This window comes from Haematobia irritans, chromosome 1, assembly GCF_050003625.1.
Source record: "Haematobia irritans isolate KBUSLIRL chromosome 1, ASM5000362v1, whole genome shotgun sequence".
In the NCBI taxonomy this organism is placed as follows: domain Eukaryota; kingdom Metazoa; phylum Arthropoda; class Insecta; order Diptera; family Muscidae; genus Haematobia; species Haematobia irritans.
In genome coordinates this window covers 113,800,353-113,814,102 of record NC_134397.1, presented here as the reverse complement: position 1 = coordinate 113,814,102, position 13,750 = coordinate 113,800,353, and positions in this window count along the sequence as shown.

The window sequence follows — 13,750 nt, the reverse complement described above, 5'->3', positions numbered from 1 at the left end:
TTTTCATGATCAGTGCGCCTTCTATAGCCTCAATAAGTGAAATCGGTCTATATGGAGGCCGTACCAAATGGACCGATAAAACTAAATCATATACACTTTATTATGGGTTTAAAATGTCAGTATATTTTCAATTTGTGGCAAATCGGATAAAAACTACAATTTGTAGAAACCCTAGGAGTTAAATCGGGAGTTCGATGTAATGGGGGTGTTTGGGTCAAAACCTTTTGGGTCAATGAGATTAAATTTCCTATGCCTTAATTCCTCATAAAAATCCCAGAATTCTTTTTAAATGTGTAAACTTTTAAACCAATCGAAAGCTGATATTTATGAAATGTATCTCAACGAAACTAATCGATTTTCACCACAACATTTTCGCCCTGAATATGAACTTCCGTAGAATAAAACCAGAATTTTCTCTCTGTTCGTCAACAACTGTTAGCTTGGTAAGACTTCAGATGAAAATAAACCAGAAACTATCCATTCCAAACTAACTGCTTCTTCGTACTTCTTTTTATTTCAACCAACCATAATTATTCCGGCCCTCTTACACACTCATTTGGAGTGACAAAGACTAAATATTTCTAATATTGTGTCTTTGCATGGTTTCGGCTCACAAGTGGTTATATTGCTATTTAGGTTCCACCAGAAGAATTAAACAGGGGGCTATACCAAAGCACACACAGTATTCAGCACATTTAATTGTAGTTCTAGAATCTAGACGCCAAATCGGAGGGCCGGTTTATAAGGGGCTATATCAAAAACTGAACCGATACTCAATATATTCGGCACACCCCTTTATGGTCCTAGATTTCCAATTTCAGGCAAATTGGATAAAAACTAAGAAGTAAATCTGGAGATGGGTCTCTATGGGGCTATATCAAAACATGAACCGATAATCACCATTTTCGTCACATCTCTTTATTTTCCTAGAATACCTCTAGATTTCCAATTTCAGGCAAATTGGGTAAAAACTACGGATTCCAGAAGCCCAAGAAATAAAATCGGGGGAGCGGTTTATATGGGGGCTATATCAAAACATGGACCGATACTCACCATTTGCGGCGTATCTCTTTATTTCCCTAGAATACCTCTAGATTTCCAATTTCAGGCAAAATGGGTAAAAACTACGGATTCCAGAAGCCCAAGCAGTAAAATCGGGATATCGGTCTATATGGGGGCTATATCAAAACATGGACCGGTACTCACCATCTTCGATACACCTCTTTATGGTCCTAGAATACCTCTAGATTTCAAATTTCAGGCAAATTGGATAAAAACTACGGATTCTGGAAGTCCAAGAAGTCAAATCGGGAGATCGGTCTATATGGGGGCTATACCAAAACATGGACCGATTCTCACCATTTCCGACATTCCTCTTTGTGGTCGTAAAATACCTCTAGATTTCCAATTTCAGACAAATCGGATAACAACTATGGTATCTAGAAGACCATGAAGTAAAATCGGGCGATCGGTCTATATGGGGGCTATACCAAAACATGGACTGATACACACCTTTTTCGGCACACCTATTTATGGCCCTAAGATAAATAAAATAGATTTCCAATTTCATGCAAATCGAATAAAAACTACGGTTTCTGGAAGCTCAAAACCCCAAATCGGTGGTTCCGTTTATATGGGAGCTATATCAAAACCTGGACTGATATAGCTCATCATCGAACTTAGTCTGCATACAGACAGCAGACGAATCTGTGCCAAATTTCAGGACTATGGCGCCTTTTTATACAGTTGCGTGATTACAACAGACAGAGAGTCGGCCCGACAGACATGCCTATATCGTCTTACAATTTCTTCCTGATCAAGAATATATATACTTTATATAGTCGGAAATCGATATTTCGATGTGTTACAAACGGAATGACAAATTTGTTATACCTCCATCACTATTCTATGGTGGTGGGTATAAAAAAGACCCTCAATATGATGTATTCATGCTTTAGGTTATTAAAAAATTCTTGAAATCAAATCTAAAGATCCTGTAAAAATTTTTTGATAATTACTACGTTTTTGACTTTGTATACAGATATGTATATCGTTAGCTTAATGTGTAAAGATGCTAAGTCAAACTTTTATAAAAAAATGGATTAAGATGCAGATCGACAGATAAATCAAAAATACATAGTATAATAAAAAACAAGTAAGGAAAGTCTAAAGTCGGGCGGGGCCGACTATATTATACCCTGCACCACTTTGTAGATCTAAATTTTCGATACCATATCACATCCGTCAAATGTGTTGGGGGCTATATATAAAGGTTTGTCCCAAATACATACATTTAAATATCACTCGATCTGGACAGAATTTGATAGACTTCTACAAATCTATAGACTCAAAATTTAAGTCGGCTAATGCCGACTTAGTAAAAAAATATGTGAAACATTTAAATCTGAAGCAATTTTAAGGAAACTTCGCAAAAGTTTATTTATGATTTATCGCTCGATATATATGTATTAGAAGTTTAGGAAAATTAGTGTCATTTTTACAACTTTTCGACTAAGCAGTGGCGATTTTACAAAGAAAATGTTGGTATTTTGACCATTTTTGTCGAAATCAGAAAAACATATATATGGGAGCTATATCTAAATCTGAACCGATTTCAACCAAATTTGGCACGCATAGCAACAATGCTTATTTTACTCTCTGTGCAAAATTTCAACTAAATCGGAGTTAAAAATTGGCCTCTGTGGTCATATGAGTGTAAATCGGGCGAAAGCTATATATGGGAGATATATCTAAATCTGAACCGATTTCAACCAAATTTGGCACGCATAGCTACAATGCTAATTCTACTCCCTGTGCAAAATTTCAACTAAATCGGAGTTGAAAATTGGCCTCTGTTGTCATATGAGTGTAAATCGGGCGAAAGCTATATATGGGAGATATATCCAAATCTGAACCGATTTTAACCAAATTTAGCACGCATAGTTACAATGCTAATTCTACTCCCTACGCAAAATTTCAAAAAAAAAAACTACGCAAAAAAAACTAAATCGGAGCAAAAAATTGGCCTCTGTGGGCAAATGAGTGTAAATCGGGCGAAAGATATATGGGGGCTATATCTAAATCTGAACCGACTTGGCTGATATCTTGCAAGTTTTTCGAGACTCATAAAATATTCGGATGTACGGAATTTGAGGAAGATCGGTTGATATACACGTCAATTATGACCAGATCGGTGAAAAATATTTATGGCAGCTATATCTAAATCTGAACCGATTTTTTCCAAAATCAATAGGGATCGTCTTTGAGCCGAAACAGGACCCTATACCAAATTTTAGGACAATCGGACTAAAACTGTGAGCTGTACTTTGCACACAAAAATACACCAACAGACAGACAGACAGACGGACAGACAGACGGACATCGCTAAATCGACTCAGAATTTAATTCTAAGCCGATCCGTATACTAAAAGGTTGGTTTATGATTACTCCTTCTTGGGGTTACATACAAATGCACAAACTTATTATACCCTGTACCACAGTAGTGGTGAAGGGTATAAAAATTGTCATGTGATAACTACACTGAAAAAAATATTGTCGTGAGGTCAAAGATTTCATGTCTTTATAAAACGAATACAAATTTTGCTTAGCATAGAAGACGCATTTCTCTAAAATAAAGTTATTTTCCTTGTCCAAAAGTCGATAAACTTTTCAATGAAGTCGTATTGTCCTTATAATTAAGTGATTTCACTTAAAAATAAGTATCTTAACATGAAAGAAAAAATTTATAGGCTAAGGTCAACTTGACTTTAATAATTCAGAAAAATTCTTTAAGTTTAATGAAATTGTCTTTAAATTTGTTGTCTTTTTGCATCTTGACTACAAAGCAAAAAATCGTTCAAATATAGGACATGTTTTTCAAAACTTTATTTTAAAGAAGTTTTTGACTTCAAACATAGCATAATTTCTACTGGAAGTCGAGTCCTAATTTGGAAAATAAAGTTGCCGTTAACTCGTTTTTGAAGGACTTTGATAGCATATGAAGAAAAAATACTGAGAAAGCGAAAAATTAAAATTTGCTTCCTAGAAGCAAGTACACAAAACCTAAATTTAAAAGAGAATTGTGTCTTAAAAGTATCCTTACTTGTATTCTCCGCTTCTTTGGCTCGGAATCAATACCAAATTTTTTAAAGTAAAGACAAAATCTTTGGAACCGAGTATGCTTTTTCTTCAGTGTAGTCTAAGAAAAACAAAGGAAATTACAATTTTCATATGATGCCAGAGCCACGTATCATTTAGCTGAATTTTTAAAATTGTGGGTTCCTGGTATTTATAACCTCAATTATTTTGCAGTAGTTTTTCTATAAATTATATAACATAAGTGGCATGAATTCTTCGACAAAACGGCCCCATACACTAAGATAAGAAATATAATCATCTCAACCTGTTTCAAGACCATTATGTTATTGTTGGACGGAGAATGTGGAAATGTATTTGTTTTATTTTTTTTCATCTATGGATTAAACCTTACAGAGTAACACTAATATATTACAATGTATACATATGGTTTGTTAATATATCAAGTATTTAATAATAATGTTATATTTTTCTTTATATTGTATTTCTCTTCTGACAAATCGAGATAATGATAGAATTTATTGAATTCATTACAAAACGAAGCGGAATCTTTGTTTTCAAAGTTCGTTCGGAAGTATTCAATGTGAAGCACTTCAAAGTTGCGGGTAGGTCTAAACGGTACATAGAACGATATACTGTTAACCCTTTCGACCCTAAAGTTGCCTGTGGGCAACTTTTTGTGTTTTGAGACTCACTGTCAGCGTTGTTTTTATTTTTGTTCATAAAACTGTAACGGTATCGAAAGCTACAAGTGTTTTCTTCAAGTTGAATAAAAAAATAGCTAATTTGATTGTCAATTAGCAAAATTTTTAATTTTTTTCATTTTTCATTCACGTGCTTCAAGAAAAAAGTATTTGCGAATTTGAAAAAAGGTTTTTATACATGTGACTTTTTTCAAAAATTACAACAAAAATGTTAAAAGTTGTTATTAAATCGGTTGTAGTACATATCAAATAAAATATTTGTGGGAGTCAAATTTTCGAATTGCAAAAAACCAACATGTGAGAAATTTTTAAAGTTGTAAAGTTGCCTGTGGGCAACTTTGGGCCATTGTGGTAGTAAAATTACATAATTTTGGACATAAGACCTAGAGAAAAAAGGTTTGAAAAACAATGATTTTGAACAAATTTTGAACTTCGATTGGGATGTCCCAGTGACGAGGAATGCGGCGATGATGTGGAGAACATATCTGCAGTGCTGGGGAGGAATTTGGAAGGAATCGTACAGAGGGAGGAAGCCATTGATATCGGCTTTCTTGGCAACATCCCAGCAAAAAAAAGAGCTTCCAAAAAAGTAGTTTGGATCCCCAATCTGTGATCCGGAAGTAGTGCAAACTTGGATCATCTCCAATGAATTTTACATGGGCTTGTCATAGGACGGAAGTACTCCCGTTTTGGATCCTTTGCATTGCTTTAGAAGTTCTGCCCTGGAGTTAATTTGAATGAAGAAACTTAACAAGCGAAAACAATTTTTTTTCAACCAATTTCACTTTTTTTCATCCATATGTTTTATTATCAATTATTTTCCTATTATCTAATTTTTAAAAATTGAAAAACTTTTTCGCTCCGACCAGGGGTTGAACCTGGGTTTGCTGGCACCATAACAGAACGCCTTAGCACACTCACCCACAAACGCCATTGAACATAAAGCGTCGAAAGGTCAATTCAAATGTTTGTGATATGATCGTAAGACGACACCAAGGAATAACATTATAATTGCTTCTCGTGATGTTCTTTATTAGTATGAACGAAAAAATAAGAAACGCAGGTTCAAATCTCATCAGCGGCAATTTTTTTATCAAATATTTTTCTAAAAAATTATTTTTTTATGTCATACATCGTTTTTAGTTTTTATTTTCGGCATATATTTTCGTATAAATGTATTTTTCCCATTAAAAATCAACAAAAAAATTAAAAATTCTCGTAATTTGCAAAACCTTTTCAAAAGAACTTCCATGGAAGCGAAAAAGTCAAACGACACAGGTTCAAATCCCAGCTGGGATGAAATTTATTATTTTTATTTTTTTTTTTATATTAATTTATATTTTTTTTTAGTTTTTTATTAGTTTTCTATTTTTTTTGTAAAATTTAATTGTACAAAATTTGCACCTAAAATAGCCTGATTGGGTTCTTTCTAATACTTGTCCACAAGGACTGCATCGGAAGTAGAAAAAAATTATTGGGGGATCCCAAGATGCGCTTTAGAAGAAGTGTTTGTGCACTTTTCCAAAAGGACTGTATCGGAAGTGGAAAAAAATTATTGGGGGATCCCACGATGCGCTTTAGAAGAAATGTTTGTGGACTTGTCCAAAAGGACTGCATCGGAAGTTGAAAAAACTCGATGGGGGATTCTGGGATGGGCTTTAAAAGAAATGTTTATGGAACAACTTCCATTTTTTTTGCTGGGATACTGGTGGATTAGCACAAATATAGGCGCTTTATTATACTTTGGTTTTTTCTCACGGTCAGTTGAAATGGCTTGGGTTCAAAACAAAAAAACAAAGCATTTCGTGATTCACGCGAAGCCGTGAATGAAATTTAAACTAAATCTCGTGAATGTGCGTGAACGGGACTAAACAAAAATTTGTCGTGCGTAAGTAAAAATCAAATTGTGTTCGTGATTGTGAAATCACGCTCATAATAAAAATTCTCGCTCACACTAAATTTCACGTTCACAATAAAATTCGTGTTCACGATAAAACCGAGACACAAAAAAATTAATTGTGCTAATTGTTCCGTCGTGAGTTATGAATGTTAATTACTCATCAGTAATTGCAGCGAGTCATGAGATTTGTCGTGAATCACAAGAATTTTCGTGAATGGTAATTGTTGTATCAAGAACATTTTTGTGAATGAAGAATATTGTCGTGAGTCGCGAGAAATTTCGTGAATTACGAGTATTTTATTTAGCCACCAAAAATTGTCGTGTTCCGAAAATATTCGTGAATCACGAGATTTGTCGTGAATTACGAAAATTGTAGTGAATCGTACGGGAGCGTGAGGCATAAACATTGTTCGTGCATGAGCGTGCGCTAGTATGACCTTTCGTTTCGTGAAAAGTCATACTAGCGCGTGAATTCATTCATACTCGCGTGCGCGAGTACAAATATTTCACGTGCGCATCCAAGTATATATTTACTGTAAAAATGACAACAAACTTTCAAAAATCCAATAAAACGTAATACGTCTATCATTACAAAACAAATCATTTTATAGTCACAATTGCCCAAAGTTGCCCATAGGCAACATTCTCTAAGCCCGAACGAATGGGCGTGGTGACCCGAAATTTTGGGTTACAACGCCCATAAATGACTTCAACATGATTAAAAGTATAAAAAAAATTTAGCTGTACCGATAAAAATTCGGGGTCGAAAGGGTTAATAAGGAAATCATCTTCCGTTAATTACATCAACCGTAAAACAGTACGTCCACTTTTCAGTGTAGGTAATTTGACAAGTGATAGTCTTTCTTTGTAAGACGGCAAGGTTTGAGGTGTCCAGTTATTCCGACGTAAACAAAACAGTAAAACTTGCTTCTGTACAGATTCATAACGATTGCAATGAATTTGGTACTGTGGGTCACAAATTACAGATCCATATTCCAGGATAGGACACACAAAAGAAGTATATAAGTTCCTTGTAACAAATGGGTCAGAAAATTCCTTACTCCAGCGCTTGACAAACCCAAGTGATCCATAACCCTTATTCACAGTCATAGAAATGTGAGATCTAAATTCTAGCCTATGATCCAAAAGTATTCCAAGATCTTTAAAGGATTCAACAGTTTCAAGCATTGTGTCATTCAAGTAATAATTCGTGTCGATATAATTTAATCTATAAAAAGAGATATGCTTGCATTTCCTTGTGTTCAGTTCCATCATATTTGATGAGCACCATTTGTACATGCTATTCAGACTATTCAGAACATCGTCAGCATACATGAGAGTGTAACCGAATTTAATGGCTGATGATAGGTCATTTATAAATAAGCAGAACAATAGAGGGCCAAGATGACTGCCTTGTGGAACACCAGAAGGCACATGTATTGATTTCGAAATAATTTTATCAAATACTACAAATTGAGTACGATTCTTTTAATTTTACAATTAATTATTTTTCGAGCTTTATTTATGGACAAATTACATCAAGGAATTTGATCTTCTAACAAATTGAATCATCTTAATTCGCACTGTGCATCATATTTTCATATAGTTACAAATCCCTTGATCTTTGTTTTTATTTCGTTTTGTTACTGCAGTAATGCAACAACACGAAATTTATTTTTAGAAGCTACGCTGAACCAACATTAGTAGTGAACAATCAAACAAAGCTTTGTTTCTATAGTTAACAACAACATGTGACAACTTACAGAAACATGTTACAAGGAGACAACAAATATTTTCTCCATAAGAAGTTAGCATAAAGGGAACAAAATTGAGTTATCTCTCCCAGCCAGATCTATACTAAAGGCTGTGGAAAAGTTCATTCGCCCAAACTGAAACATGTACAGTCTAGGCGTGTATAGATTTGTATCGGGCGTTTTCTTTTCAATGGTTGATGTAATTTGTCTATAAAGCTCGAAAAATAATTAATTGTAAAATTAAAATATCATGCATTTGGACGTTAATCGCCTGTTTCGGTATCAGGCGAACATGAAAAATAATAAGTACTATTGTTTAGATAACTTTCAAACCAGGATACCATTAAGTCACTGAAGCCCATGCGATGCTGTTTGTATAGTAGATATTTGTTACGGTCGAACAAGATTTACGGAAGCCATGTTGTTTAGGCGATAGAAGAGAGGAGACTTGATGATTCAAAATATCAGAAATAATTTTATCCATAAGTTTTGGAATAGCACTTAATTTAGCAATGCCTCTATAATTCGTAATATCTGACTTGCTTCCATTTTTAAATAGCGGAATAATGAATGAATTCTTCCACAGCGTAGAAAAGTAACCTGTGCGCAAAGATTCGTTAAACAGAAATGAAAGAGCAGTCGAAAGAGAATAAGCACAATATTTGAGGATGTTACTGGGAATCCCATCAGGTCAGGGGCGATATGAACATTTTATCTTTTCCATAAAACTCAGCACAATATCAGAGGAATTAACAGGAGTAGAGAATGTCGAATATTCCTGTATCTTATATGGGTATACATCAGATTGCTTGAAATCCTTATGGCAGTAAGTTGTTGCAAAGAACTTTGAAAACAAATTGCATATAGATTCATTATCATCCGCTTCAACGGCACCATAGTGAAGGATTCTTGGATACACATTTGATTGACGTTTAGAATTAGCAAATCTGTAAAATGACCTTGGATTAAGCTTCAGTTCATTTTTAATTTTCGATAAATAATTGTCTATTCCACAAGCTGTATTCTGAACGAGCGATTGAGTAGTTTGCATAGTCAGTAGCAGAGCCAGATTTTTTATACTTTCTATAAAGTTTATTCTTCTTATTCTTCAAGTTAAGTAATTTATTGTCATTCCAAGGTAGACAAGTGCGAGTAGTCACTCGAATTAATGGAACAGATTAGGCAATGAATGAATTCAAAGTTTCGTAAAATGTATTTATTGAATCATCGAGATTTCACGCTGGTAAAATTTCATTCCAATTCACATTTAATAGTAAAGAGTTCAGTTTTTCGCAATCAGTTCTATTAAAAGAAAATATTTTATCAGTTTTTTTCGCATAGATCTCGAAGAAGACATATTTATATTCATACAGATAGTAGGATGATAAACGTCTTCAGGATTTACAACAGCGTTCACACATGATAAAAACACATCTTCTAGTTCATTTGTAAAAATTAAATCAAGTACTTTATTTTTCGAATTTTGTATGTTGCTAATTTGAAGAAGACCATCTTTTAACAAATTTTCTACAAATTCAGAATAATATCCATTTCTTAGCATTGGTACGGAATAATTCATTTCCTCACAATAATTCCATGTAATAGATGGAATATTAAAATCACCACAAAACGATCAAATCAGAGGATCTTGCAGTAGCTAGGACCGATTGGATAGCAATCAAATAGGCATTATAAACATCGTTAAAAGAACCTGGAGGAATATAAGAGCAAGTCACAAACAAAGAATTATGGCCGCACCTTAATTTGAAGTTCGTTTGGAATATCAATTTTTGATAAAGCATATTTCGTAGAAACAGCAATTAGGACGCCGCCACCCGATTTCTTCAAACCATTCGTGCGGTCACATCTGTAAATTTGGTATCTGTCGCATAAGATTTCGGTATTTAAGATATTACTATGAAGCCAGTTTTCAGGTTTCAGGTTTTGCAGCAAAAATTATGTTTTCTCACCAAACATAAACATGTTTATCGAAATCAGATATATAATTTCCGAGAAAATAACATGGTTGCGACAAACATGCTACATGTTCCCTGTCCAAAATTAAAATTTTGCTCTTGAAACATATTTGAAGTGATCATGTTCCTTCTCCGGATGCACGGAAGCCACACTTTTCATCCAATTTGTTTGAAATTTTAAATCTGGTTTATGTTCGTTCATGTTTTGATGCAGCCCCATAGCTACCGATCTCCAATTTGACTTCTTGAGGGCACTAAAATGAGGGCATTATTTACCAACATTTTAAACAAATTATAACAAAAGGTCGGTACTATGTTCCCTTTTCGCGTTGAAGTTTTCGTGGTTACTTTATTAAAGTAACTTAATTTAAAGTAGAGAACAAGTATATACGGCCGTAAGTTCGGCCAGGCCGAAGCTTATGTACCCTCCATCATGGATTGCGTAGAAACTTCTTCTAAACACTGCCATCCACAATCGAATTACTTAAGTTGCGGTAACGCTTGCCGATGGCAAGGCATCCTAAAACCTCCTAACACCATCTTCTAAATTGGATGACAAAATTTTCTATAGAAAGAAGATTCTGACAAAAATTTCTACAGAAATAAAATTTTAACAAAATTTTCTATAGAAATAAACTTTTGACAAAATTTTCTATAGAAATAAAATCTTTGTAGACTATTTTTGGCTCGAGTGGCAACCATGATTATGAACCGAATAAAATTTGAACAAAATTTTCTATAGAAATAAAATTTTGACAAAATTTTCTATAGAAATAAAATTTTGACAAAATTTTCTATAGAAAAAAATTTTGGTAGATTATTTTTGGCTCTAGTGGCAACCATGATTATGAACCGATATGGACCAATTTTTGTGTGATTGGACCAATTTTGGTATGGTTGTTAGCGACCATATACTAACACCACGTCCCTAATTTGAACCGAATCGGATGAATTTTGCTCCTCAAAGAGGCTCCGGAGGTCAAATCTGGAGAACGCTTTATATGGGGGCTATATATAATTATGGACCGATATGGACCAATTCTGGCACGGTTGTTAAAGATCATATACTAACACCATGTTCCAAATTACAACCGCTTCTCTTGGAGACTTCGCAAGCCAAATCTGGGGATCGTTTTATATGGGGGCTATATATAATTATGAACCGATGTGGACCAATTTTTGCATGGTTGTTAGAGACCATATACCAATATCATGTACCAAAGTTCAGGCGGATCGGATGAAATTTGCTTCTCTTTGAGGCTCCGCAACCCAAATCTGGGGATCGGTTTATATGGGCGCTTTATATAATTATGGACCGATGTGGACCAATTTTTGCACGGTTGTTAGAGACCATATACCAATACCATGTACCAAATTTCAGCCGGATCGGATGCAATTTGCTTCTCTTTGAGGCTGTGCAAGCCAAATCTGGGGATCGGTTTATATGGGGGCTATATATAATTATGGACCGATGTGGACCAATTTTTGCACGGTTGTTAGAGACCATATACCAACACCATGTACCAAATTTCAGCCGGATCGGATGAAATATGCTTCTCTTAGAGTCTCCACAAGCCAAATCTGGGGATCGGTTTATATGGGGGCTATATATAATTATAGAACGATATGGACCAATTTTTGCATGGTTGTTAGAGACTATATACCAACATCATGTACCAAATTTCAGCCGGATCGGATGAAATTTGCTTCTCTTTTAGGCTCCGCAAGCCAAATCTGGGGATCGGTTTATATGGGGGCTATATATAATTATAGACCGATGTGGACCAATTTTTGCATGGTCATTAGAGACCATATACTAACACCATGTACCAAATTTCAGCCGGATCGGATGAAATTTGCTTCTCTTAGAGCAATCGCAAGCCAAATTTGGGGGTCCGTTTATATGGGGGCTATACGTAAAAGTGGACCGATATGGACCAATTTTTGGCATGGTTGTTAGAGACCATATACCAACACCATGTACCAAATTTCAGCCTGATCGGATGAAATTTGCTTCTTTTAGAGCAATCTCAAGCCAAATTTGGGGGTCCGTTAATATGGGGGCTATACGTAAAAGTGGACCGATATGGCCCATTTTCAATACCATCTGACCCACATCGATAACAACTACTTGTGCCAAGTTTCAAGTCGATAGCTTGTTTCGTTCGGAAGTTAGCGTGATTTCAACAGACGGACGGACGGACGGACATGCTTAGATCGACTCAGAATTTCACCACGACCCAGAATATATATACTTTATGGGGTCTTAGAGCAATATTTCGATGTGTTACAAACGGAATGACAAAGTTAATATACCCCCATCCTATGATGGAGGGTATAATAACTCTATTGATACGAACTTTCTTCGTCGCCGAGATGTCATCAAGATTTAACTGGAATATGTTTGTTTTCATGTATAATTTTGATTATTTCAGAAAAAGTAATCGCAAAAATAAAGTGGTTATCAATTGAACCAATTAAAAAGAAATTATTTTGAAGAAATTTGATAAAATTTGGATTAAGGTATGACAAAATATCTAATTATACAATTATTTTTCGAGCTTTATGGACAGCTCGAAAAATAATTGTATAATTAGATATAATGCATTTGGACGTCAATTGCCTGTTTCGGTATCAGGCTAACATGAAATATATGACAAAATTATATTCTTCTAAAAAGTAGGGTTAGTGTGAAATCCGTGGGGAGTATCCTATTTAAACTGCGTAAAAACGCTATATGTTTTCTACCAAATAAATCAGAAAAAGTAAATATTTTAAAATAAATCGTAGAAGTTTAGATGTAGCTCTATTGTTTCTAAAAAGTTTTGTCAGACGCAACCCTAACACGATTGCCACTCGTACCAAAGATAATCTACCAACATTTGAAGAAAATTTTATCAAAAATCTACCAAATTTAAAAATCTTTATTTTGAAGTTTTTGATTAAATTTTTATTCTTAGTACGATTTTTTTTTTCGAAAGAAATGTTTTGATAGTATGGTCTAATTAAAAAATTTAAAGATTTTAGATTTATAGAAAATTTTTATAATATTTTATTTCTATAAAAGTTTTTTTTCCAAAATTTAACTTCTATGGAAAGTTTTGTTAAATGTTTTACTATTTCTGTATAAAATTTGATCAAAATTTAACTTCTATGGAAAATTTTGTCAAAAATTTACAACTATAGAAAATTTTGTGAAAATTTTTTGTCACATGGATCACCCTCTACGTTCTATGAAAATTGCATGCAAATCGGTGAAGCCGTTTCCTAGCTTACTCGGAACATACAAACATAAGAAAAATCTTTGTTTTACACCTTATA